A 24494-nucleotide genomic window follows, 5' to 3' on the forward strand; every position below is an offset into this window, starting at 1 on the left:
TCCTCTCCCTTCTGCTCGTCTCTTCCTCAGAGGATAAGGTGCCACCAGCGGAGACCACAATCCCCATTACCAGGGTAACAGAAGGTTGTCTGATACCTGGAAGGGTCCACATGGTCTGAATTCCCCAGGGTCCTTGGAGGCACCAAGGAGCCCTGAAATGAAGCCTGGAAATGCTAACAATGAAGCCCCAAACAACGATGAAGCTGCCATATACCAATAAGTCACCAGCAGCAAACTATCTACCAAACTCTTTACTACTCACACTGGCCAATGCTGCTGAACCTTTTTATCCCACCCATGGATGAGGTTTATGAAATTGTCAGCTGGCTGCCTGCCCATCTTGCCTGTGCAACAAGCGCGAAATTGCACGGGCAATGAAAAATTGGCGTCAATTGACTTTTTAATGGCCTTAACTGGCCTCTTAATTAATGGCGGAAGCGGCTCTGGCACCCACGCGCACCCGCCGACCGATATATCGCTTGAGTGCGTGATGACATCAGGGCTTTCGCCCAACATCATCACACACTTTTTTACACTTGAGCGTGTCAAGCACGCGCCCAGATGCCGAGCGAAAAATTCTGCCCATGAGAACCTTAGGATTGAGTATAATGACTCTCATAGTCTCTTCATTGTCACCAATAATGTCTTATATTTCCAGGAGAGGATAATCATTTGCCATGGTCATCAACAAATCATTGATCTGTTTTATGCATTTCTCTACTGCAGAGTGACTTCATTTCAAACTGTTTCCATGCGCTCGATTTTCCTTCTGGGGTCAGGACCCAATGGCGGGAGAACATTGGGGTCCCTACCTTGCATCACGTCGGAAATAGACCCCAACAAAATTTTAAATAGCCAGGTCAATTAATGGCTATAGGACCCACTTGCTGTTCAATTAAGGATGAGACCTTCAGCAATGACACACCAGCAGTCCCATTGCCCGAGGTGGAAAATGCCAGTGTATGTAGGAGAAAGAGACACCTCCATCTTGAGACATCCTCTGAACACTTCTTAAAAATATAAAAATAGAAGGAGACCATAGCTGCTAGGTCAGCCTTGTGGAGGGGAAACCTTCAGCCGCAGCAGTAACCATCACAGAATGGCAGCCGTGGCAAGGTGGGGGGTGGTTTAAAATGCCCATGGGAATGCTGCGCATCCCACCCCCCAACACCACCCCAGTCTGCTACTCCTCCTCAGTGCCCTGTCTCAGCCACCACAATGGACCCAGATGCTGAATAGAAAATTGCAGTTTGCATGGGAGAGTGTCCTTAACAGGCCCCTGAATCACCTTTATTGGCCACACACGAATTGCAGGCTGATAGCTATTCTGTCTCAGTCCCAGACTTTTCAAAAATGGCTCAGGGGTGCAACAGTACCAGGAAAAATAGCCAGCGGTGGGAAATGCCAGGCCTGACTGCCTTCAGTCCCGCTCCCAAAAAGCTTCGAAAACCCAGCCCCATGTATCAAAACAGCCTGGTTCAAATGTGCAAGTGTTGCCAATATAATAAGACCATAAGACCATAAGACATAGGAGCAGAAATTAGGCCATTTGGCCCATCGAGTCTGCTCCGCCATTCAATCATGGCTGATAAGTTTCTCAACCCCATTCTCCCGCCTTCTCCCCGTAACCTTTGATCCCCTTACCTCTCTATATAAACCTATCTATCTCGGTCCTAAATACACTCAATGACCTGGCCTCCACAGCTTCTGTGGCAATGAATTCCATGGATTCACCACTCTCTGGCTAAAGAAGTTTCTCCTCATCTCTGTTCTAAAAGATTTTCCCTTTACTCTGAAGCTGTGCCCTCGATTCCGAGTCTCTCCTTCTAATGGAAACAGCTTCCCCATGTCCACTCTATCCAGGCCTTTCAGTATTCTGTAAGTTTCAATCAGATCCCCCCTCACTCCATCGAGTATAGACCCAGAGTCCTCAAACGTTCCTCATATGTTAAGCCTTTCATTCCTGGGATCATTCTCGTGAACCTCGTCTGGACCCTCTCCAGGGCCAGCACATCCTTCCTGAGATACGGGGCCCAAAATTGCTCACAATATTCTAAATGTGTCTGACCAGAGCCTTATAAAGCCTCAGCAGCACATCACTGCTTTTATATTCTAGTCCTCTCGAAATAAATGCCAACATTGCATTTGCCTTCCTAACTACCGATTCAACCTGCAAGTTAACCTTAAGAGAATCCTGGACTAGGACTCCCAAGTCCCTTTGCACTCCAGATTTCTGAATTCTCTCCCCATTTAGAAAATAGTCCATTCCTCTATTCTTCCTACCAAAGTGCATGACCTCACACTTCCCCATGTTGTATTCCATCTGCCATTTCTTTGCCCATTCTCCTAACCTGTCCAAATCCTTCTGCAGCCTCCCTGCCTCCCCAATATTACCTGTCCCTCCACCTATCTTTGTATCATCTGCAAATTTAGCCAGGATGCCCTCAGTTCCTTCATCTAGATCATTAATGTATAAAGTGAAAAGTTGTGGTCCCAACACTGACCCCTGCGGAACTCCACTAGTCACCAGCCGCCATCCTGAGAAGGACCCCCTTATCCCCACTCTCTGCCTCCTGCCAGACAGCCAGACTTCTATCCATGCTAGTACCTTGCCTCTAACACCATGGGCTGCTATCTTACTGAGCAGCCTCCTGTGCGGCACCTAGTCAAAGGCCTTCTGGAAGACCAAGTAGTTAACATCCATTGGCTCTCCTTTGTCTAACCTACTCGTTACCTCCTCAAAGAATTATAACAGATAAACCATGCTGACTTTGCCCAATTTTACCATGCACTTCCAAGTATTCTGAAATCTCATCCTTAATAATGGACTCTAAAATCCTATCAACGACCGACGTCAGGCTAATCGGCCTGTAATTTCCCATCTTTTGCCTCACTCTCTTCTTAAACAGGGGGGTTACATTAGCGATTTTCCAGTCCTCTGGGACCCTCCCTGACTCCAGTGATTCCTGAAAGTTCACCACTAACGCCTCCACTATCTCTTCAGCTATCTCCTTCAGAATTCTGGGGTGTAATCCATCTGGTCCAGGTGATTTATCCACCTTCAGACCTTTCAGTTTTCCTAGCACCTTCTCCTTGGTAATGGCCACCCTACTCACCTCTGCCCCCCCGACTCTCTTGAACTTTGGGGATGTCACTCGTGTCTTCCAGTGTGAAGACTGACGCAAAGTACCTATTCACTTCCTCCGCCATTTCTTTGTTCCCCACTACTACTTTTCCAGCGTCATTTTCCAGCGGCCCAATGTCCACTTTTGCCTCTTTCTTACCCTTTATATATCTAAAAAAACTCTTGCAATCTTCTTTTATATTACTGGCTAGTTTACCCTCATATTTAATCTTCTCCCTCCTTCTTTCTTTTTTAGTTGTCCCCTGTTGGTCTTTGTAGGCTTCCCAATCCCCTGGTTTCCCACTGCTCTTCGCCACATTGTATACTTTCTCTTTAGCTTTTATGCTGTCCCTGACTTCCCTTGTCAGCCATGGTTGCCTCGTCCTCCCTTTAGTATGCTTCTTCTTCCTAGGGATGAATTTTTGCTGTGTCTTCCAAATTACTTCCAGAAACTCCTGCCATTGCTGTTCCACTGTCTTTCCTGCTAGGCTCATCTCCCAGTCAATTCTGGCCAGCTCCTCCCTCATGCCTCTGTAGTTGCCTTTATTCAACTGTAATACCGTTACATCTGATTCCAGCTTTTTCCTCTCAAATTGGAGGGTAAATTCTATCATATTATGGTCATTTCCTCCTAAGGGTTCCTTCACCTTAAGCTCCCTTATCAAATCTGCCTCATTACACATCACTAAATCTAGAATTGCCTGTTCCCTTGTGGGCTCCACCACAAGATGCTCCAAAAAGCCATCTCGCAGACATTCCACAAATTCCTTTTCTTGGGATCCACTACCAACCTGATTTTCCCAGTCTACCTGCATATTGAAATCCCCCATGATCACTGTAACCTTGCCTTTCTTACACCAGGAGATAGAAAAGGTGTGTATCTTGTGCCCCACATGCTGACTACTGTTCGGAGGCCTGTACATAACTCCCATTATGTTTTTTTAACCTTTGCGGTTCCTCAACTCTACCCACACAGATTCTACATCATCTGACCCTACACCATTTCTTGCTATCGATTTAATTTCATTTCTTACTAACAAAGCAACCCCACCCCCTCTGCCAACCTGCCTATCTTTTCGATAGGATGTATATCCTTGGATATTTAGCTCCCAGTCCTGATCCCCTTGCAGCCACGTCTCCGTAATGCCCACCACATCATACCTGCCAATTTCAATCTGCGTCACAAGCTCATTTACCTTATTTCTTATACTGTGTGCATTCAGATACAACACCTTCAGTCCTGTATTTCCCGTCCCCTTTCTCATTGTCATCCCTTTATCTGATGTGCTTGAAGTTAGATTCCTAGCCCTTTCCAAACACTGTCCTATTTTGCGTTCTGGGGACTTTAATAGCCTCTCCTGGGCTCTCCTTTCTTTTCAGTTCTTCATAATCTTCCATGAAGTTGAATCCACCACCCCACACGCTAACTGCTGCTTTGTTTCCCATTAGTCATACTTCTTGGAGTTTTACCCTCCCCCCTCCAACTTTCTAGTTTAAAGTCCTGTTGACCACCCTATTTACCTTTTTCACTAGAACATTGGTCCCAGATCGGTTCAGGTGGAGACCGTACCAGCGGTACAGATCCCTCCTGTTCCAATACTGATGCCAGTGCCCCACGAAATGGAACCCCTCTTTCCCGCACCATTCCTTTAGCCACGTGTTTATTTCCCTTATTCTCGCATCCCTGTGCCAATTTGCACGTGGCTCGGATAGTAATCCGGAGATTATAACCCTTGAGGACCTGTTCTTTAATTTAGTTCCTAGTTCCTGATAATCCCTAAATAGGTCCTCTTTCCTAGTCTTACCTATGTTATTTGTCCCGACGTGGACCACAACAACTGGATCCTCCCCCTCCCTCTCCAATATCCTTTCAAGCCGGTCAGAGATGTCCCTCACCCTGGCACCGGGCAGGCAACACACCATGCGGGACTCTCGATCCTGCTTACAAAGGAAGCTATCAATTCCCCTAATTATAGAATCCCCTACAACTACCACTTGTCTTTTTGCTCCCCCTCTTGAATGGCCTCCTGTGCCACGGTGCCGTGGTCAGCTGGCTCATCCTTCCTACAGCCCTCTTCCTCATCCACACAGGGAGCAAGTACCTCGTACCTGTTGGACAAGGTCAAGAGCTGAGGCTCCTCTGTTCCTGAACACTGGATCCCTCTACCTGCCTCACTTGCAGTCACATCCTGCTGATCCCGACCACTGACCAGACTTGAGGTATTTAATCTACCAGGTGTGACCGCCTCCTGATACAAAGTGTCCAGGTAACTCTCCCCCTCCCGGATGTGCCGCAGCGTCCGGAGCTCAGACTCCAGCTCATCAATTCTGAGTCGGAGTTCCTCCAGCAACCAACACTTGCTACAGATGTGGTCACTGCGGCTTGCAATGGGATCTGCCAGCCCCCACACCATGCAGCTACAGCACATCACCTGCCCAGCAATCTCTACTTAGATAATTAATTTATTAATTAGCTTTGCAGTGTTTTTTTTTCAAATTTGGTGCAGATTTCCTACCAACCAATCAGGTCACAGCTTTCCTGTGACCTCACTTTTTCGGTTTTGGCTTCAGTTACTCTGTGCCCCGAGGTCACCACTCCAGTGCTCCTCCCTCCGAGTCTGCTCCCTAGAGACAAGGCTGCGAATCCCTGAGGTAAGCTAGATTTATACTCACCGCTCCGGTGCTCCTCCCTCCGACTCTGCTCCCTGGAGACAAGGCCGCGAATCCCCGAGGTAAGCTAGATATATACTCACCGCTCCGGTGATCCTCTCTGGAGACAAGGCCGTGAATCCCCGAGGTAAGCTAGATTTATACTCACCGCTCCAGTGCTCCTCCCTCCGAGTCTGCTCCCAGGATTGACTCACCAATCAGCTGCTTTTTCTTTAAAATCCACTTTCAGAAGAGTGTCCCTCGCAGGTCTGGTGCTGGCTGATCCTGTGAGTATGATTCCTCACTAGGAGCAGGAGCTCAATAAAATTCCCTAGTGGTGTTCTTTGTTGATTGTGCTCTACCTTACAAATATTTTCATTGCTTCAGTATTTTTATTTGTAAACATACCTGATTATAACCACATCAGGAGGTCTAACATTTCCCATGCTCCAAATTGACAAGCATAGGGTAGTGGTAATTTTCCATTTTCCAGTTAATACTTTTCTGTGATCAAGGTGAATTGTTCAGTTTGGAGCTGTACTGATTCAAAGCAACAAATATGCACTGCCCTTTCTCATGCGCATCTTTGCTTGTGGCTTTCTATCTGTGACAGAGATGCACATCCTCATCATTCTAACCCATTTGGATTTAATGTTGCTCCTGGCTTTCTGTAATAGAGATACACAGTTTCCTCGCTACAATATGTTCTGAAGCGTTGCTTGTGGCACTCTCACTAATAGAGATGCACAGTTCCTTCCTACCATACACACTGATAGAGCATTCCTGGTGGTTGTTTTGCTAATAGAGACACACAGTCCCGTCACCAGAACAGACATTGCTTATGGCTCCTTTCTAGCAGAGATAGTGAGGGACTACATCTTTATGAGAGAGATACAGCAATAAGCAATCACACAGAAAATGTGAGTGCAATCTGTTCCAAGCAGCATTTCTTATGTTTCCCTTTAATAAAGATGTACAGTACCTTCACTTGGAAGGAACTATACAGTTTCTGTAAACCATAAATGTGGGTGCCAAATGGTGTATTGCTTGTCAGGTATCAGTGCATGAAACAAAAAAGAGCAGTTGTAGAAGCTGTTGGAAAGGGATGCAAATGAGAAGCAAGTTATGCTTCTAATGAAATAGGGAAAAATGGGATAAAAACAGAAAATGCTGGAAATACCCAGCAGAGTGGGGGAGACAGTGATGTGGTGGTAACGTCCCTGGACTAGAAATCGAAAGACACAGGCTCATCCTCTCGAGACATGGGGCAGAATTTTGCCCTCTTCGGGCGGGCTTAGCAGGGGTGAGCGGGAGCGGTCAAGAAGCCGACTGCCATCTGCAATCAGGGCCCGACCGCGATTTCAATTAAGGCCCGCCCAGCGTGAAACGCACGCTACACCATTCAGCGCTGCCTGTGTGAGGGGCGGGTGGGGGAGGTGGGCGAGCACTCAAGTTTGCATATGCGCGTGCAAGAAAAGCTCCCTGAGGCACAGAGCTGCCTCAGGGAGCTGAAGACTTAAGAAATTAAAAATAAATAATTTTGAAATGTTAAAAAACATGTTCCCTCATGAGCAGGACATGTTATAAATTAAATTTAAACATTTTTATTTGCTGATGGAAACCTCATCTGGCCCATGGATGAGGTTTCTTAAAAAACCCAAAGGCCGCTTGGCCTTTTAGCGAGCCCGCCAACCATCAGGCAATAAAAAATTGAACTTAATTATTACTTTAATGGCCTTAATAGGCCTTTTAATTGTTGGTGGGCACGCTGCCAACTCCTGCGGGTGCTGCCACCTGAAAAATTACGCAAGTGCGCCATGACGTCCGGACGCTCGCCCAACCTCATCGCACGTCATTTTACATTCATTCAAGCCGGGCGCGTGCTCGTCCGACGAGCAAAAATTTCTGGCCTTGGGTTCAAATCCTGCCACAGTAGCAGGTAGAATTTAAATTCAATTAATAAAATTTGGAATTGAAAGCTTGTCTCAGTAATAGTGACCATGGAACTATCATTGATTGGTGTAAATACCCATCTGGGTTTAGGGAACCTGGTCTGGCCTGCATGTGACTCCAGACCCACAGCAATGTGGTTAAGTCTTAACTGCCTTCCGAAATGGCCTAGCAAGCCATTCAGTTCAAGGGTCATCAGGGATGGACAATAAATTCTGGCCTCGCCAGCGGCACCTACATCCCATGAACAAATAAAAAAAGATCAGGCAGCATCTGTGGAGAGAGAAACGGATTTGACATTTTAGGTTGCTATGGATGCCTACTGACTATTTCCAGCAATTTTTGTTTTTACTTCAGAGTAAGTGAAATGCGGAAGTATTTAATTATTTTGACTTCATTCTCACAAAGGAGATTGGGATTTACAGAATCACCAAATGTGAGTGTCAGGTGGTCAGTGGAAATTAATTTTCAAAGAGAAATGACACTAGTGTTGTTAAATATTGGGAGTGGTATTGTATTGGTAGGAGTGACCAACCCACAGTCCACATATCACTGTGTATGTGGCATTACCTCCATCTAAATGGAATAGGTTCAAAACACACATAGCAGGTAAAGATTGGGCATCCATGAGGCACCATGGGCCATCAGCAGCGACAGAATTGTATTCAACTACAATCTGTAACCTCAAAATTTGACATATACTTCACTTTACAATTACCATCATGCCAGGAGTCCAACCTTGATTTAATGAGGTGTAGGAAGCCATGCCAGGGGCAGCAGCAGGTAAAATGAGGTGCCAATCAGTTGTCAAGGAGCCCTAGCAAAATTGAAGTCAATGGAAACCAAGGGAAAACTCTCTGCTGGTTGAAATCCATACCCAGCACAAAGGAATATGGTTGTGGTTGCTGGAGACCAATCATCGCAGTCCCAGGACATCACTGCAGGAGTTCCTCAGGGCAGTGTCCTGGGACCAGCCATTGTTAGCTGCTTTATCAATGACCTTCCCTCCATCATAAGGTCAGAAGTGGGGATGTTTGCTGATGATTGGACAGAATTCACTACCAATTGCAACTCCTCAGATACTGAAGCAGTCCATGTCCATATGCAGCAAAGCCTGGACAACACTCAGCCTTAGGCTGACGAGTGCGAACATTTGTGCCACACAAGTGCCAGGCTAGTGACCATCTCCAACAAGAGCGATCTAATCTTGTCTCCTAGACATTCAACAGCATTATGATTATTGAATACAACACCACCAAGATCCTAGGGGTGTGGGGCTACCACTGATTAGAAACTTAATTAAACCAGCTGCATAAATACTCTTGCTGGACAGAGGCTGAGATTTCTCCTCCTGACTCCCCAAAGCCCGTCTGCCATCTATAAGGTGCATATCAGGAGTGTGATGGAATACTCTCCACTCGCCTGGATGAGTGCAGATCCAACAACCCTGAAGAAGCTTGACCGACTTCCCAACCACCATCTTAAATATTCGCTCCACTGACCCACAGTTGGAGCAGTGTGTACCATCTACAAGATGCATTGCAGCTACTTGAAAAGGCTCCTTTGACAGCACTGTTCATACTCGTGACCTCTCCTGCCTAGAAGGACAAGGATGACAGGTGCATGGGAACACTACCATCTGCAAGTTCCCCTCCAAGTCACACACCATCCTGACTGTATCGCTGTTCCTTCACTGCATCTGGCTCAAAATCCTGAAACTACCTCCCTAATAGTCCTGTTGGACAACCTACACCAGGTGGACTGAAGCAGCACAAGCAGGTGGCTCACCACTGCCTTCTCAAAGCCAATTAGGGATAGGCTGCGATGTTAAAATCACATGAATAAATTTTAAAAACCACACATAAGATAGACAAATCACTGGCTCTGGTGGCTTATTTCCAAGGATCCTGAAGGGACCTAGGGGAAAAAAATAGTAAAAGGCTATGAGTATAATTTTCCAAAATTTTATGAAGAGAAAATTGTGTCAACAATTATGATTGTTCTGAAAGTCTGCAAGAGGAATCTGTTCGGATGTCAGATGGACAGACTGTTACATGTGGAAAAATTTAAGGTAATCCATTTTAAAATTTGGGGCAGAATTTTCTCCCTGTCGGGCAGGCCAGTCGGGAGCGGGCGTGGGCAGGCGCGGAGTCGATCGCCGCCTGCAATCAGCTCCGCACCGCCATTTTATGTGGGCGGGCCAATTCAGGCCCGCCCAGCATGATACACGGCTGGATGCGCTCAGCGCTACCTGTACAGGCAGGGGGAAGAGGAGAGTCAGAGCCTGAAGTCGGGGACAGAAATCTCCCTGAGGCGCAGAGCTGCCTCAGGGAGGTTAAGTACATACTGAGATTTTTCAATAAAGAAACATAAAAATTATTTACACATATCCCCTCATGTGACAGTGTCACATGAGCTGCGACATGTTTATGAAATGTGGGAAAAAAATATTTATTTATTTAGTAAAACCTTCCGGAAACCTCATCCCACTCGTGGATGAGGTTACCAGAAAAACTTGGGCTCTTCGCCTGCCCGCCAACCTTAAGGTTGGACATGCAGCCCTGATAATTATCTGAACTGGTTTTTTATTGGCCTTAACAGGCCTTTGACAGTTCGGCGGGCGCGGAGCTGCATCCAGCGCGCGCCCACTGAACAAAAGACCTGAATGATGCACGGTGACGTTGGGATACACGCCCGACATCATCACGCGTCATTTTACGCATCGGCATGCCGGGCCCACCCCCTCACACTGACGTGAAAATTCTGACCTTGGAGTAGGAAAAGGAAATGCATCTTACATCACAAGATATTATATGGAGCTTGGGAGCAGATACATATTAGGTGTAGTGGCACAGTCAGTTAACCATTGCATGTGGCTCTTTCTCATTGGTAATGTATGATGCACTGATCATAACCGATACCACCAAAATCAGATTAAATGATTAAATTAATTTCTCTTGGTGTCTTGTGTGCCTTGTTTGCGTATGTAACAATTGTCGTTACATCTTAGAGGCAATTTAGTGGCTGCAAAACACATATCCTGAGGACATGACACAACACTGTTTAAATATAACTGTTTCTTTCTTGCTTTTTCTTTCTCTTTCTCTCACTCTTTCCTTTTCTCTATCTCCTTCTTTCTGTCTAAGATAACATTGTTTATGGCTCCCTCTATTAGAGAGGCATCATCTGAATTCCCTCTCTATAATATTGGCCTTACCCCTGCATGTAAAATGCGTAGTTCCTCAAAACACCGCAGAGATAAACACAGACTTATACATTCACTCTTGGTGCAGTATTTGATTTTGTTCTAACTAGTGAGCAGACAGAACAATCAGCTCTATCCATCCCTCAGTGAGCTGCCTTTGTTATAATAGACAATACTGTCACTGGACTGGTAATCCAGACTCAGGGTAATTCTCTGGGGACCTGCGTTTGAAACCCACCATGGCAGATGGTGCAATTTGAATTCAATTAAAAAAAGCTGGAATTAAAAGTCTAATGATGACCATGAAATTATTGCCGATTGTTGTAAAAACCTATCTGGGTTAGGGAAGGAAACCTGCTGTCCTTACTGGTCTGGCCTACATGTGACTCCAGACCCACAGCAATGTGGTTAACTCTTAAAATACCCACTAAACAAGGGCAATGATGGATAGGTAATAAATGCTGGCCTAGCCAGTGACGCCCACATCCCATGAACAAATGTTTAAAAATTCCAATGTTCATGTGTGGGAACTGACATTGACACAAATGAGCCATTTGATATGAGATATGAGTGAATATTAAATACTTAAATATATCACGTAGCTTATATTAGTATATTATGTAGCTTAAAATACCAGGCTGAACCTGTAGAAATTGGTGGGTTGGGATTGACTGAGATGTTAAAACTTCAAAAATTTCAACCGTGACACCAACCTTTCCTCCAACCTGCCTACTTCCAGGTTTAACGGAGGTGGGAGAAGGGGTGGGCAGCCAATCCTCTCTCAGGATACAGCTGCCAATTTCAGTAATTGGTTGAGGCTGGGATCCTCTGATATGACCTGGCAGACCAAGTTTCCCAGGCCTCTGGAAGCCCAACAGCTGAGGGAAGGTGAGGATAGCTTTGGGGAGAAGGTAATTGACTCCCCCTCCAAACAGCACCCCAAGCTCCCACCCCATCAGATACCATTTCCACCCCTATACACCTCCTTCCTCTGGTGTGAGATGAGAATCCCCTCAAGGTCTGTGATCAGGAGCCCTCCCTCCCCTCCCATGGCTTAGGGTTCCACCAGCCCCTCCCTGCCCCCTACCATACCTTCCCAATGGCAGCAGTAAGCGATTTACCTGCTCCTGTGTTTCCTCCAGAGTGCCTCTCAACCAACTGGAAGCCCAGGTTGTCAATCAGACTGACCTCTGAGTAGAGAAACCAAAAGTGCACACGTTGCGGTGTCAATGCTCTACAGCATGTGGGGACCCCTGAACCTCCAGGAATCCTAGCAGGAACTCCCCCCCCCTTGCCCCTGCCCCCACCTATGCAGCCTGCCCCTGTCAAGATTCAGTACATGTATCTCACTGATTCACAGACTGCTTAAAGCAGGCCTGTTAAATATGTACAGTGAGGCTTATTTAGTCGCACTGGTTTGGTTTTCACATTCTCTGCAATAACAATTTGTCTCAATTGATCTGTTTCTGATCAGATGTCAGATGTTATTGTCTATTGCTGCCTGTTACCACTTTGAAACACTCTATTTTCATTTACATTTAGACTTTATTGTCCTTTTCATGTCATTTGAACTCAACTGCACATCAAGGGATGTGAAAAGATGCTTTAGCAAGAGTTTTCAAACCATTAATCCTGGTTATTACATTGGAATTATCTCATTTTATTGATTTGGGAGGTTCAAAACGAGGCTTGTGAGAAAATAAAATGTACAAATGAAAAGCAGTACAGCTTTCAGCTCTCAAAATTAAAACTCTGCAATTGATTGAGGATGTTATATGGTCGTATCACTTTGCCTACAACAAAATGCTTTCCCCTCCTTCATGGAGATTATGGTGAAAGTTGCTTTTTCCATCTTTTTTCTCTGTTTTTCTCCCTCACGCTTTTCTGAAAGTGCCAATCCTTGTCCAGTATAGTTCCCCTGGTATTGGCAACCCTGCGGGGAATCTCACTTTCATGACCAATCGGGAAATGGTAATATATTGGCTATGTTCCTGGACTAGTAATCCAGTGAATGTGAGTTCAAATCACCACCATGATAGTTAGAGAACTTGAATTTAGTTTAATCTGGAAAATTAAAATAACCGGCATCAGTAAAAGTGTTAATGAATCTTTTGGATTGATGAAAAGCTCCAGCTGGTTCACTGATGCCCTTTAAGGAAGGGAACGTGCTGTCCTTGCCCAGTCTGGCCTATATGTGACTCTAGTCTCACAACAACTACTGCTCAGTTGTATCAAACCATGCAATGCCAGTGAAGGACCAGCACTATCTCCTCCACCTGAGGGCAATTAGGGATGGGCAATAAATACTAGCCTTGCCAATGATGCCTATGTCTCAAGAATGAATATATATTAAAAAATTCTTCAGTGGTGATCCTAGATTATAAGTGTTGATGGAGGAGTGAACACTTATTGAATATTTGCAGCTGTGTTAGTAAAACTGCACCAGGTTAACTCTAATACTTCAAGGAATACTTCCTAATAGGAAGAATTTTTATTTTAAATTGCATTCTATTATTCTTCCCAATTATGCTGTTTTATGGGAGATTTTATGTTTGTGATTATGCAAATTAATGTTATCAGAAACTTGAACTGTAGTATAACTATCACAATTTCTAGCACACTTTTGGTGCAATGTTCTGATTGCACCCAAAGTGGAAACTCAGTAGCTCTGACTTTTATCCTTCTCCAAAATGAAAAAAAAGTTTCAGCATTGCATCATTAAATGTTTTTGAAGAGGGCAGTGGCACTTCTGCTCTCCCCACAAGAAGCATGGCTGATTTTGCTGTTCTCTAGCCAAGGGCAGACACTGATACCAGTGGCCTGACTAAAATCTATTAACTCAGCACAAGACCAGAGATCAAACCAAGTACTTTCTAAGTTTATATAGTTTACTCCTACATTGGTTAATGCACCTGACAACTGAACAAAGGTTTATTTTTGGGGAGAAGGTGGGAGTTGTAAAATTCTAAAACAAAAAGTTAAGTTGTAAAAAATACATGATTCAAATGCATCCCAAACATTTGTGTTGCAGTTAGCATTTGATGCAGTGCTAACTTCCACAAGACTCAGTATAGCAACTCTGAGTCTGACATTTCTTATCATTTTATTCTAAAAACAGCCTGGCCAGAACCTTTCCCAAAAACTAAGCTGACACAGATTTACATGCATGATGACAGTGTTCTTTCAAAATGTTAAATAATTTTCTTTATTTAAAAATATCTACCTGCATGGTTATCTCACCTGGATTCATGGGAAAATATTCATAAGTCATGATAATGTACATGCCAAGTGTATTTCCTTGCTGGTAGATCCAAACCAGGGGCATTCTAACATTCCAAAAGCAATTTGACTCTGAAGTCCAATTTTTGATGAAGTGGTAGGACCAAAGTTTAAAAATTTCAGTTGTCTTTCTTGCCCTTGGCTGTCACTTCCTGCTTAAATTGATTGTGCATATTACTCATGAAAAATGTTAAAACCGTTCAAAAAATAAACAGGGAAATCTGATCTTTAAAAAGAAGTTTAATAAATGTAACAAATATGGCAAAAATAAAGGCAGCCATTTGTTGGAGACCAAAATATCAAGTCAGTCTATCATCTGTGTTCCCAGAATAGCATCCAATTTTCCTCAAATAGCATGATCAGTGCCATTACTGTAGAATAGAGCCTTTTTCTTAAAGCTCTTACTGTTGTTTAATTTATCTAACTCCTTACAGAATGTTCAGATTGAACACTTCTTTTAAATGAAAAATCATTTGTTCATATTATTTACTTCAGGCAATTATTCACTTGAGGCAATTTCTGGTCATGTAAAATTCATAGCAAAAAGTTGGCATTTGACCCTCCATTGGACAGTCTAATTGTGATATCTGATTAGATACAACCAGCATTTGAGTGTTAACCTCCTAAGTGCTAGTAACAAGATCCACTCCAAGATATGGTATCACATTACATATTCCAAACCATCTAACTCAGAGGCACCAGGTTTCTCCTCTTGTTAAATACTTAATGGGCCATAATAATGCAGGGTAACAGCTAATGGATTGCAGTGAATTATCAAACCCAAATTTCTATCCTTTCTACATTCACTCACTTCAACAGCACCACTATTTTATTGCCCACAACTGGGCAAACCCTAATCATTGACATTTAGATAGTTCAACTGTCCTAGAAGCTAGGAGAATGAAATCCTTAGCAATACCAATATTCACAGATTAGAGTTTTTTTGTAAATAAGATGAGGCATTTCCAAATAATGGACCTTAAGTTAGAAGTACTCACTATAGGAATGAAAATTGCTTGCCTTCTATGTTACTGTCCAGTTTATTTTATTGTGCCATGGCTAAGTGCCAATACAAAATATTTGGTAATGATCCCAGGCAGAATTACAAAACCATTTTTTACACAGGATTATAAAGAATATAGAACCCAGAAACAGACCATTCAACCCAACTGGTCTACACCAATGTATGCACTACATAAGCCTTCTCCCAGTCCCCTTCATCTAAGCCTACTAGCATAACCTTCTATTCCTTTCTTCTTTTGGTTTTAATGCATCTTCCTATTTTGTTTCTTACCTTTTGCCTGCTCTGTTTATTCCTTTTTTGCCCTGCTTCCTTTGTTTTTTGTGTATTGCATCCTCCTTAGCTCCATCCAACCTTTCTTGGCAAGATCACTTGAAGAATCGCAACCAAAGGTTGAGCAAAAACATATATTGATATGCACCAAGATTGTGCAAACGTATGGACTTGAAAAATTGGTTTGGTGGAAAACATTAAGGAGGAAGGCTCAGACAAAGCTTCCTAGGTTCAGGAAAGGAACAGGAGACAAGCTCATAGCCACGGTAATCCTTCGAATGAGAAAGTTATTGTAAATATTAGAAGATGGGATGGGCTCATTTGTGTAAATGAGTCAAAGAGATGGAAGCACGTCAAAAAGATGTGGTGACATTAGAACATTTGTGAGAGACAAACAGACAGATGAAGGAAAACAAATACTAAAAAATTGGAAGAAATAAAGGAAAACAAGAAGGTAAACAGAGAGAGAAGCAGAGAAACAATTGCAGAAGTGATTTTTTTGAACATTTTCTTTATAAGCAACGTAATGATAGTGCATTAATTATTGATATATATGTTTACATATACACAATTATTTCCTATTCTTCTTGATAACTCAATTTGATGATTGTATAAACCCCTCCTCCAAAGGAATATAAGGTTAATTCTCTGCCCTCATGCTCTCAGAGGGGACTTCTGCTCATTGGCAGTGCATCTTGTGATATCACTGGGATGCAGCTGGTGATTTTCTATGCACTAAAATGAACAGGTAGCTGGGTGCTACACATCATATCCATAATTTTCTGACATGTAACACCTGTTAGCGTCGTTTTTCGCCAGAAGTCCCAAATTGAGGAATTATGCTATTGAAAAAGTTCGTATGTTAATGGACACTCTTTGATGTGATGGTGTTAAACTGGTGACTAGGCTTAAGATACATTTCCATTCTAATGTATCTGAGTTTGGGTTACATTATTTGAAATTTACTTATCCATTAATGGGGCTTACGAATTACCATTGGAATCAGTATAATTATGAAAATATTTGGGATGTCCACTTTCTCTGCTGGAGTCTGAAGTGGGGGAGTTACCTGAACAATTTGTTCCAGGAGGTATTCAAACCCCTTACATTAGGCAGAACTTGAGAGTTGGTCAATGATCAGAGGCAGAAGGCTGTGACTGCGAGTCAGGCAGGAATGGGGAATCCGCAGGTAGTGATGGAGGAGCCTCAGCCCCTGACTTTGTTCAACAGGTATGAGGTGCTTGCTACCTGTGTGGATGAGGAGAAGGGGTGGATGAGCTGACTGACCATGGTACCATGTTGAAGGATGCCATTCAAGTGGGGGATCGAAGAGAAATATGGTGGTGATAGGAGACAGTGTAGTCAGCGGTATAGATCCTGTTCTCTGTAGCCACAACAGGGAGCTCTGAAGGTTGTATTGTCTGCCTGGTGGCAGGGTTAGGGACATCTCACGGCCGGAGAGGAACTTGAAGTGGGAGGGGGAGTATACAGTTGTCGTGGTTCACATGGGAACCAATAGCATAGGTAGAACCAGGAATGATGTTCTGCTAAGCAAATCTGAGGAATTAAGGTCCAAATTAAAATGCAAAACATAAGAAATAGGAGCAAGAGTAGGCCATTCAGCCCTTTGAGCCCACTCTGCCACTCAATGAGATCATGGCAAATCATCTACTTCAACACCATTTTCCTGCACTATCCCCGTATTCCTTGATGTTTCTAATATGTAGAAATCTATTGATCTCAGTCTTGAACATACTTAACAACAGAACCTCCACAGCCCCCTGGGGCAGAGAATTCCAAAGATTCACCACCCACTGAGTGAAGAAGTTCCTCCTCATCTCAGTCCTAGTGTCCTGCCCCTTATTCTGAGACTGTGCCCCCTGGTTCTAGACACCCCCAGCCGGGGGAAATATCCTTCCCACATCTAACCTGCTGAGCCCTGCAAGAATTTTGTATGTTTGAATAAGATCACCTCTCATTCTTCTAAACTCCAGAGAATAAAGGTCCAATCTATTTAATCTTTCCTCAGAGGACGATCCCTCCATCCCAGGAATTAACTTAGTGAACTTTTGTTGCACTTCCTCTATGGCAAGTATATCTTTCCTTAGGTAAGATGGCCAAAACTGTACACATTACTCCAGGTGCGGTCTCACCAAGGCTCTATATAATTGCAGTAAGAAGTCTTTACTCCTATACTCAAATCTCATTGTAATAAAGGCTAACATACCATTTGCCTCCTTAATTGCTTGCTGTACCTGCATGTTAGCTTTCAATGACTCATGAACAAGGACACCCAATTCCCTTTGAAGTTCAATACTTCCCAGCCTCTTACCCATCAAGAAATACTCTGTATTTCTGTCTTTCCAACCAAAGTGGATAACCTCATATTTCTCTACATTGTATTCCATCTGCCAAATTTTTGCCCACTCGCTTAGCTCTTTAAATCGTCTTGAAGTGTCTTTGCATCCTCCTCACAACTCACACTTCCACCTAGTTTTGTGTCATCCGCAAGCTTGGAAATACTAGCTTTAATCACCACATCCAAATCATTGATATAGGTTGTGAATAGCTGGAGCCCTATTCCTTGATCCTTGCGGTACCGCACAATTCACAGACTGCCAACCTGAAAATTGCCCATTTATTCCTACTCTCTGTTTTCTATCCGTTAATCTGTTCTCAGTCCATGCCAGATGTTCCTCCCAATTCCATGTGCTTTAATTTTGTTTACTAACCTCTTGTGTGGGACCTTATCAAAAGCTTTCTGAATATCTAAATATATCACATCCGCTGGTTCCCCCTTAACTATTCTGCTAGTTATATCCTCAAAAAATTCCAATAGGTTTGTCAAACATGATTTCCCTTTCATAAATCCATGTTGACTCTTCCCAATCCTACCATTATTTTCTAAGTGTCTTGTTATCGCATCCTTTATTATAGATTCTAGCATTTTTCCTACTACTGATGTCAGATTAATAAATCTGTAATCCCTCATTTTCTCTCTCCCTCATTTCTTAAATAGTGGGTTACATTTGCCACCATCCAATCTGCAGGAACCATTCCAGAGTCCATAGAATTTTGAAACATGACAGCCAATGCATCTACTACCTCTACAACTATCTGCTTCAACACTCTGGGATGTACAACATCAGGTCCGGGGATTTATCTACTTTAAGTCCCGTTAATTTGTAGAGCCATAGAGTCATTGAGGTCTACAGTGCAGAAAAAGGCCCTTTGGCCCATCGAGTCTGCACCGGTCAATCAAGTATCTAATTATTCTAATCCCATTTTCCAGCACTAGGCCCATAGCCTTGTATGCCAGTGCACATCCAAATACTTCTTAAATGTTATGAGGGTTTCTGCCTCTACCACCCTTTCAGGCAGTGAGTTCCAGATTCCCACTGCCCTCTGGGTAAAAAAATTCTTCCTCACATCCCCTCTAAACCTCCTGCTCCTTACCTTAAATCTATGCCCCCTGGTTATTGCCAACATCCTAGTAAATCTCCTCTGCACTCTCTCTAGTGTTATTTTTTACTAATATTAATATCATACAGTTTCTCATTTATACTAGGCTCTTGATTCTCCATTATTTCTGGGAGATTTTTAGTATTTTCCTCCATGAAGACAGACACAAAGGGCGGAATCATCTGGTCTCATTGGCGTTGGGCATAATGGCAAGTGACGGGGACAATTCAGCTTGAGGGGCAGAAATTGGTTTCATGTCAGCATGAAGGCACACCAGGATTATCTGACACTGTCCATCATGTTGGAATGCGAATCCTGCTGCAGGCCAGCGTGAACCTGATTTACATCCCAGTAATGGGATACAAAGCAAAACCCCAACAGGAATCGTCCCGCCACATCAGAGTTACCATTATGCCAGCAGGAAAACACACCGGCCCAGAACATGTCTGGACAAGCGTGACATACAGAAGTCGGGACTTACCATTAGGGCCTTGTTCAGGTCGCGTACATCCGAGGAGAAGAAGATGCTGAAGCCTGATAACTACTGAACCCTGGAGGAACACGTGCATCACATGCTGGATGGATCCTCATGCCCATGGCTCCACCGTGAAGCCGCTCTTGGAAGGCAGCAGGTCTCTATTGATGTCTCTGCTCTGCTTTCGGAACATCACGGCCTTGGTCATGGGCTGCTATGGATGATCGGCAAGTGGGGGCTGGTAAGAAGGTCCAGCTGTGAATGGGAGAAGAAGTTGCACCGAGTTGGGTGGGAGATGAAGGTCTAGATTTGACGGGGGGGTGGGGTAAAGTTGAAAGGGGGGAACAAAGGTGTCAGGGAGGGTGAGGTTCTGAGGGGGAGGGAGGAGTATGGGAGGAGGAGGGTGTAATGGGGGAGAATGCAACAATTGGGGAGGTAGGAGTATGGGTAGAGGAAGGTATCTGGGGGGAGAGGGGAGTTTGGGGTGGGGGGGAGATGTCCGGGGCGAAGAGGGAGTTCAAAGGAGTTGAAGGTTTCTGGTGGGGGTGGGAGGGGGGAGTAAGGATGGAGGAGGGAGAAAGGGTGAAGGAGGGTGTAAGGGTGAGGGATGCCCAGGTGAACTTGCAAGGGAGGGACCAAGGGAGTCAATGACTGTCTCCTGGGGAGCAAACTGCAGGTGGTCATGGTAGGAGGGATTGCTGAGTATGAGAGGGGCAGATTGAGTTGGAAGGGTGGGAGGTTGTGGGTGCATCGGTAGTGATAGAAGGAACGGCAAGGGTGGTTGATGGGGATTTGGAGGCAGACATGGGCCTGGGGGATGGGAAGGAGGAGATCAGGAAGGTCAATATGGATGGGGGGGTGGGATTCTCGGGAAGGTGGGGAACCTGCACGTTCACCTGGACATCCTGGAAAGACAAGGGTTCGGATAGGTGATGGTGGGGAGGTGGAAGGTGACGCCAGGGGTATCAACAGTGATGAGGAAAGGTGACTGGGGGAAGGGAATGGACGGGGGAACTGATCAGAGACTTAATGCCTCCTATGTTTCTCAAATCAAAAGTGAGCGGAGCCTCGTGTTAGACGGGCACAAGTGCTGCATGGGAGTGTGATCAGTGGGTAGGCGGAGATGCAGGTCAGCTCAGATGGTCAACTGAAAGGGAACCCCAGTAGGCAGCATTGAAAATGCTTGGGTCAGTGAGATGAGTGTTTTAGATGAAGGCTCCGCATGCATGGAAGAGTGCTTTCACGAGGCTCCGAAAGGTCCTGCCACACACACGCTTCTCCCTCCAGAATCACTCATGATCTAGCTGTGTGCTGCTGAACTGCTAGCGGTGGGGGGGATGGAGAGGACTCTCGAAGCCTGTCAATGAGGCTGAAAGACCATTACACATTATTCAGTGAAGGTGAATATATTTTCAGATTATTAAGTGACAAAATGTGTCCAGCCGTGCAACCACTTGTGATCAGAATTTCTTAACTTTTCTAGGCCCACTGCTTCTCCTAGGTGCTGCCCTGATATCCACAGCAGGGGTGGAGGCAGCCTGTGCAATGGTTGGCCCTGTTACCTCTGATTACTTCGACATGCATCTTCTGAAGAGCCAAGTCCTTGAGGGCCCTGGTTTGCTTTGGCTGTCCTCCTGTGGGCCAGCTGCTTCCTCTGCAGTGACAGAGGACGAGGCTGAGGGGGTCACAGGCAAAGGGAACTTGGAGGGAGCAGACAGCCTCTGAAATTCCTGAGTGGATGACCCAGGGGTGTCCAGCTGCTGTTCCTCCTCCCTTTGGGTGCCCAAGGGCCCTGGCCTTGAGGTGCTCCATTTCCATCTTTTGTTGCCACTGCAGGAACTCGCCTATGGCTACCGTGGTGGAGTGCAGCTCTGCACGTATCTCCGCATTCTGCTGGACCAGGGTCTCCGTGGTGTCTGCCATCCTCCCCATGGAGACCTCCATACGTGCACATGTGGGCACCATTTCATCAGAGAGCAGGCTGATGCACTCTTCCAACTCATGTGCCAATCTGTTGAGGGCTTCCAATAGCTCTGTATGATGTTCCTCCACCTTCTACTGACTCTCCACAATGAGCTGGAAGGCCAAACCCAGAGGCTCATCATGTGATTCGGAACTCACAGATGCCTCTTCCCCAGCAGTCCTCCGAGTGCTGGGGAGCTCGGCTGAACCTGCCTCCTCCTGCTGCTGTGGACACTTGTCCCTGCAGTGACCACCAGATTGTGAACCCAAGCCTGCTCTAGATCTAGGTCCCACTGAGGTGTGTGTCTCTGCGCTGGTGGAGGGTGTGGGTAAGCGCTGTGTCGGGTCTTCCAGGCTGCTTATTTCCAGCTCTTCAATGGAGGAAGTGTCCTCTTGCCTGGATGAAGCTGAAGGACTGGCTGACTGAGGCCGTTGGTCACTTGGCAGAGCTCCCTGTGAACCAAAGTTGAGATAATTAGTGCCTGGCAGCAGAGTGAAAAGCAGAAGAGAGAGCACTCATAGCATTGAGAGACGGGGTGTTCAGCGCCAACCTTGCCTTCACTGCAAAAATGGTCCATGTCCTCACCAGTCAGTGCAATGGCACGCTCCTGAAAGTGAGTGAGGTGCTTAATCTGAGCCACTGACACCACCGCCCCCCCCCCACCACCGCACCCCCGCCCCCACAGGCCCAGGTCTGGGACCTCACTCTGCTGTTGTGAGCCAGCTTCTCCTCCACAAAGACGGATGGAGAGACTGTGAGCAGGACACATGGCACTGTGTGGAATGTTTGTGTGGTGAGCGGAGCCATGGACAGGACGAGGATATGGGTTCCAGAGGATATGAGCCTGTTGGGGATGTGAGGGTGTGTGTGAGAGTTAGTGGTGTTGTCCCTTGAGGTGTGAGATCCCTGTGGATGTGTGATGGGTTTGTGAGTGTGTGAGTTGAGAGTGATGAGGTGGTTGACTTACCCTAGCAGAACAGATGAGAGCATTCATCCTCTTCCTGCACTGGATGGCTGACCTCCTCTGTGCCCCAGTGGCACTGACTGTCGCTGCCACCACCTCCCAGGTTGGATTGGTGACTCTGGTGGACCTCCTGCAGCTAGAGCAGGGGTGGAGGACATGATGGCGGCTTTCCACTGCGTCCAGCAGGCACCCCAGAGAGGCGCCACTAAATTTGGGGGCTGGCCTCTTATTTGCTTTCGGGGCCATCTGCTGCCTGGAGCAGTCTTAGCCTGAAGACATGAAGTAGACATGCACTCTGGTGCGCTTTCAATATGGCGCCCGGAGCGAGGGAGCACTGAGGTCATGGTATGGCAGCTAAATCCGAGCCCACCCACCGGTGACCCAGCGTGTTTCCTGTGAATGCATTATTAATGAGGAGGGATGTGCCGGGAATGGGACGATACAGTGTGAAAACCTGCCATAGCAGCTGGCACATAAAACAACATTTTTCATGCCCGCTACCGCACTTGGCGCAAATCCAGCATGGTTCCACCCAAAGTATTTGTTAGTTTCTCTGCCATTTCCTTATTCCTCATTATAAATTCTCCTGACTCCACTTGTAATGAACCCACATTTGTCTTCGCTAATCTTTTCCTTTTTACATAACTGTAGAAGCTTTTACAGTCCGTTTTTATGTTTCTCACTAGTTTACTCTCATATTTTATTTTCCCTTTCTTAGTCTTTTTCTTGATCCTCCTTTGCAGAATCATAAAATGCTCCTAACTCTCAGGCTTACCAATTTTTTGGCAACTTTATAGACCTCTTTCTTTGATCTGACACAATCCTTGGTTTCTTTTGTTATCCACAGTTGGAACACTTTCCTTGCTGGGTTTTCATACATTAAAGGAATGTATTTTTGTTGTAAACTACTTATTTGTTCTTTAAATGTTTAGCATTGCCTGTCTACCATCATACCTTTTAACATAGTTTCCTAATCAAGAATAGCCAATTTGCCTCTCATACCCTCATAGTTTCCTTTGTTTAGATTTAAGACTCTAGTTTCTGATTGAACCACATCACTTTCAAATTTAATGTAAAATTCTACCATATTATGGTCACTCTTTCCTAAGTGCTTTTATGGCTTTTTTGGTTCAGACACACCTGAAACAAGAAACCATAGCTCTGCACACTGTTTAAACATTTTGAATTTAGATAGTAGGTCAGCTGCATCCCAATTCAAACTAGGGAATTTTGTGGACATTCTGACAATATCCCTTTGGCCTTCCTTCTCCTATAGCACCTGGGATGAGTGTTGCTGTAGTCACTTTTGCATGCTTTTCTGAAGCTCCGCGCGTTATAATCACAACCTTCTCTGGCCTGATTTTTCTGACTTTTTTGGGGGTTTTTTGACTCTCCCTCGCTTGCTATCAATCCAGCCCACACCCTGGTCACTTGCCTGTCCTGACTGAGCTAACCTGGTGCTGGTTCTTTGGATGCGCTGTCACATTCACTGAGTGACAGGGTATGTGCTGCAATCTCATCATGAGGGATCTGTCTGCTTACCAGTTCTTTAGTTGAGCACTTTCCCAGCACAGTCGGCAAAGTTTTTCTGCATCATCACCACACTTTGGTTTCAACATTCTCTGATGCTGCGACTCCGCTGTGGTCTAGCCAAAGCATCAAGGGTCACCTCATGCCATGTAGCGTGATCTAAGGCTGTTCACCATGTCATACCTGTACTCAATCTTGCTGCCAGTCTGTTTGGCTACTGCTGAACACCATGTCGTGTTTTTATGATGATATAAAGGCACCAATTACTCATAAGGGTTTGGGTACACATGTTGTGAATTAGCTTATTCAGACTAGGCACGTGAAAACAGATATACATAGATAGAAAGCTTGAAGACATCAGCAGCAGAGCTGTCTTTGTGTGTGCGCTCTGCTCAAAAGCAAAAGGGAAACTCAGACAGGATCGCATGACACAATTCCCTTCTAGTGATGCCATGCTGCTATCCCTTAAAGGTATATTACAACAGGAGGAGGACATTAAATTGCATCCAATATGTTGGCTAACTTTCATGGAAATACCTTGTGCAAAGAATTTGTAACTTTTTTAGCTAAACAAACAGATATAACTCATGTGACACTCA

Source organism: Cetorhinus maximus, chromosome 19 (genome assembly GCF_964194155.1).
Source record: "Cetorhinus maximus chromosome 19, sCetMax3.hap1.1, whole genome shotgun sequence".
In the NCBI taxonomy this organism is placed as follows: Eukaryota; Metazoa; Chordata; class Chondrichthyes; order Lamniformes; family Cetorhinidae; genus Cetorhinus; species Cetorhinus maximus.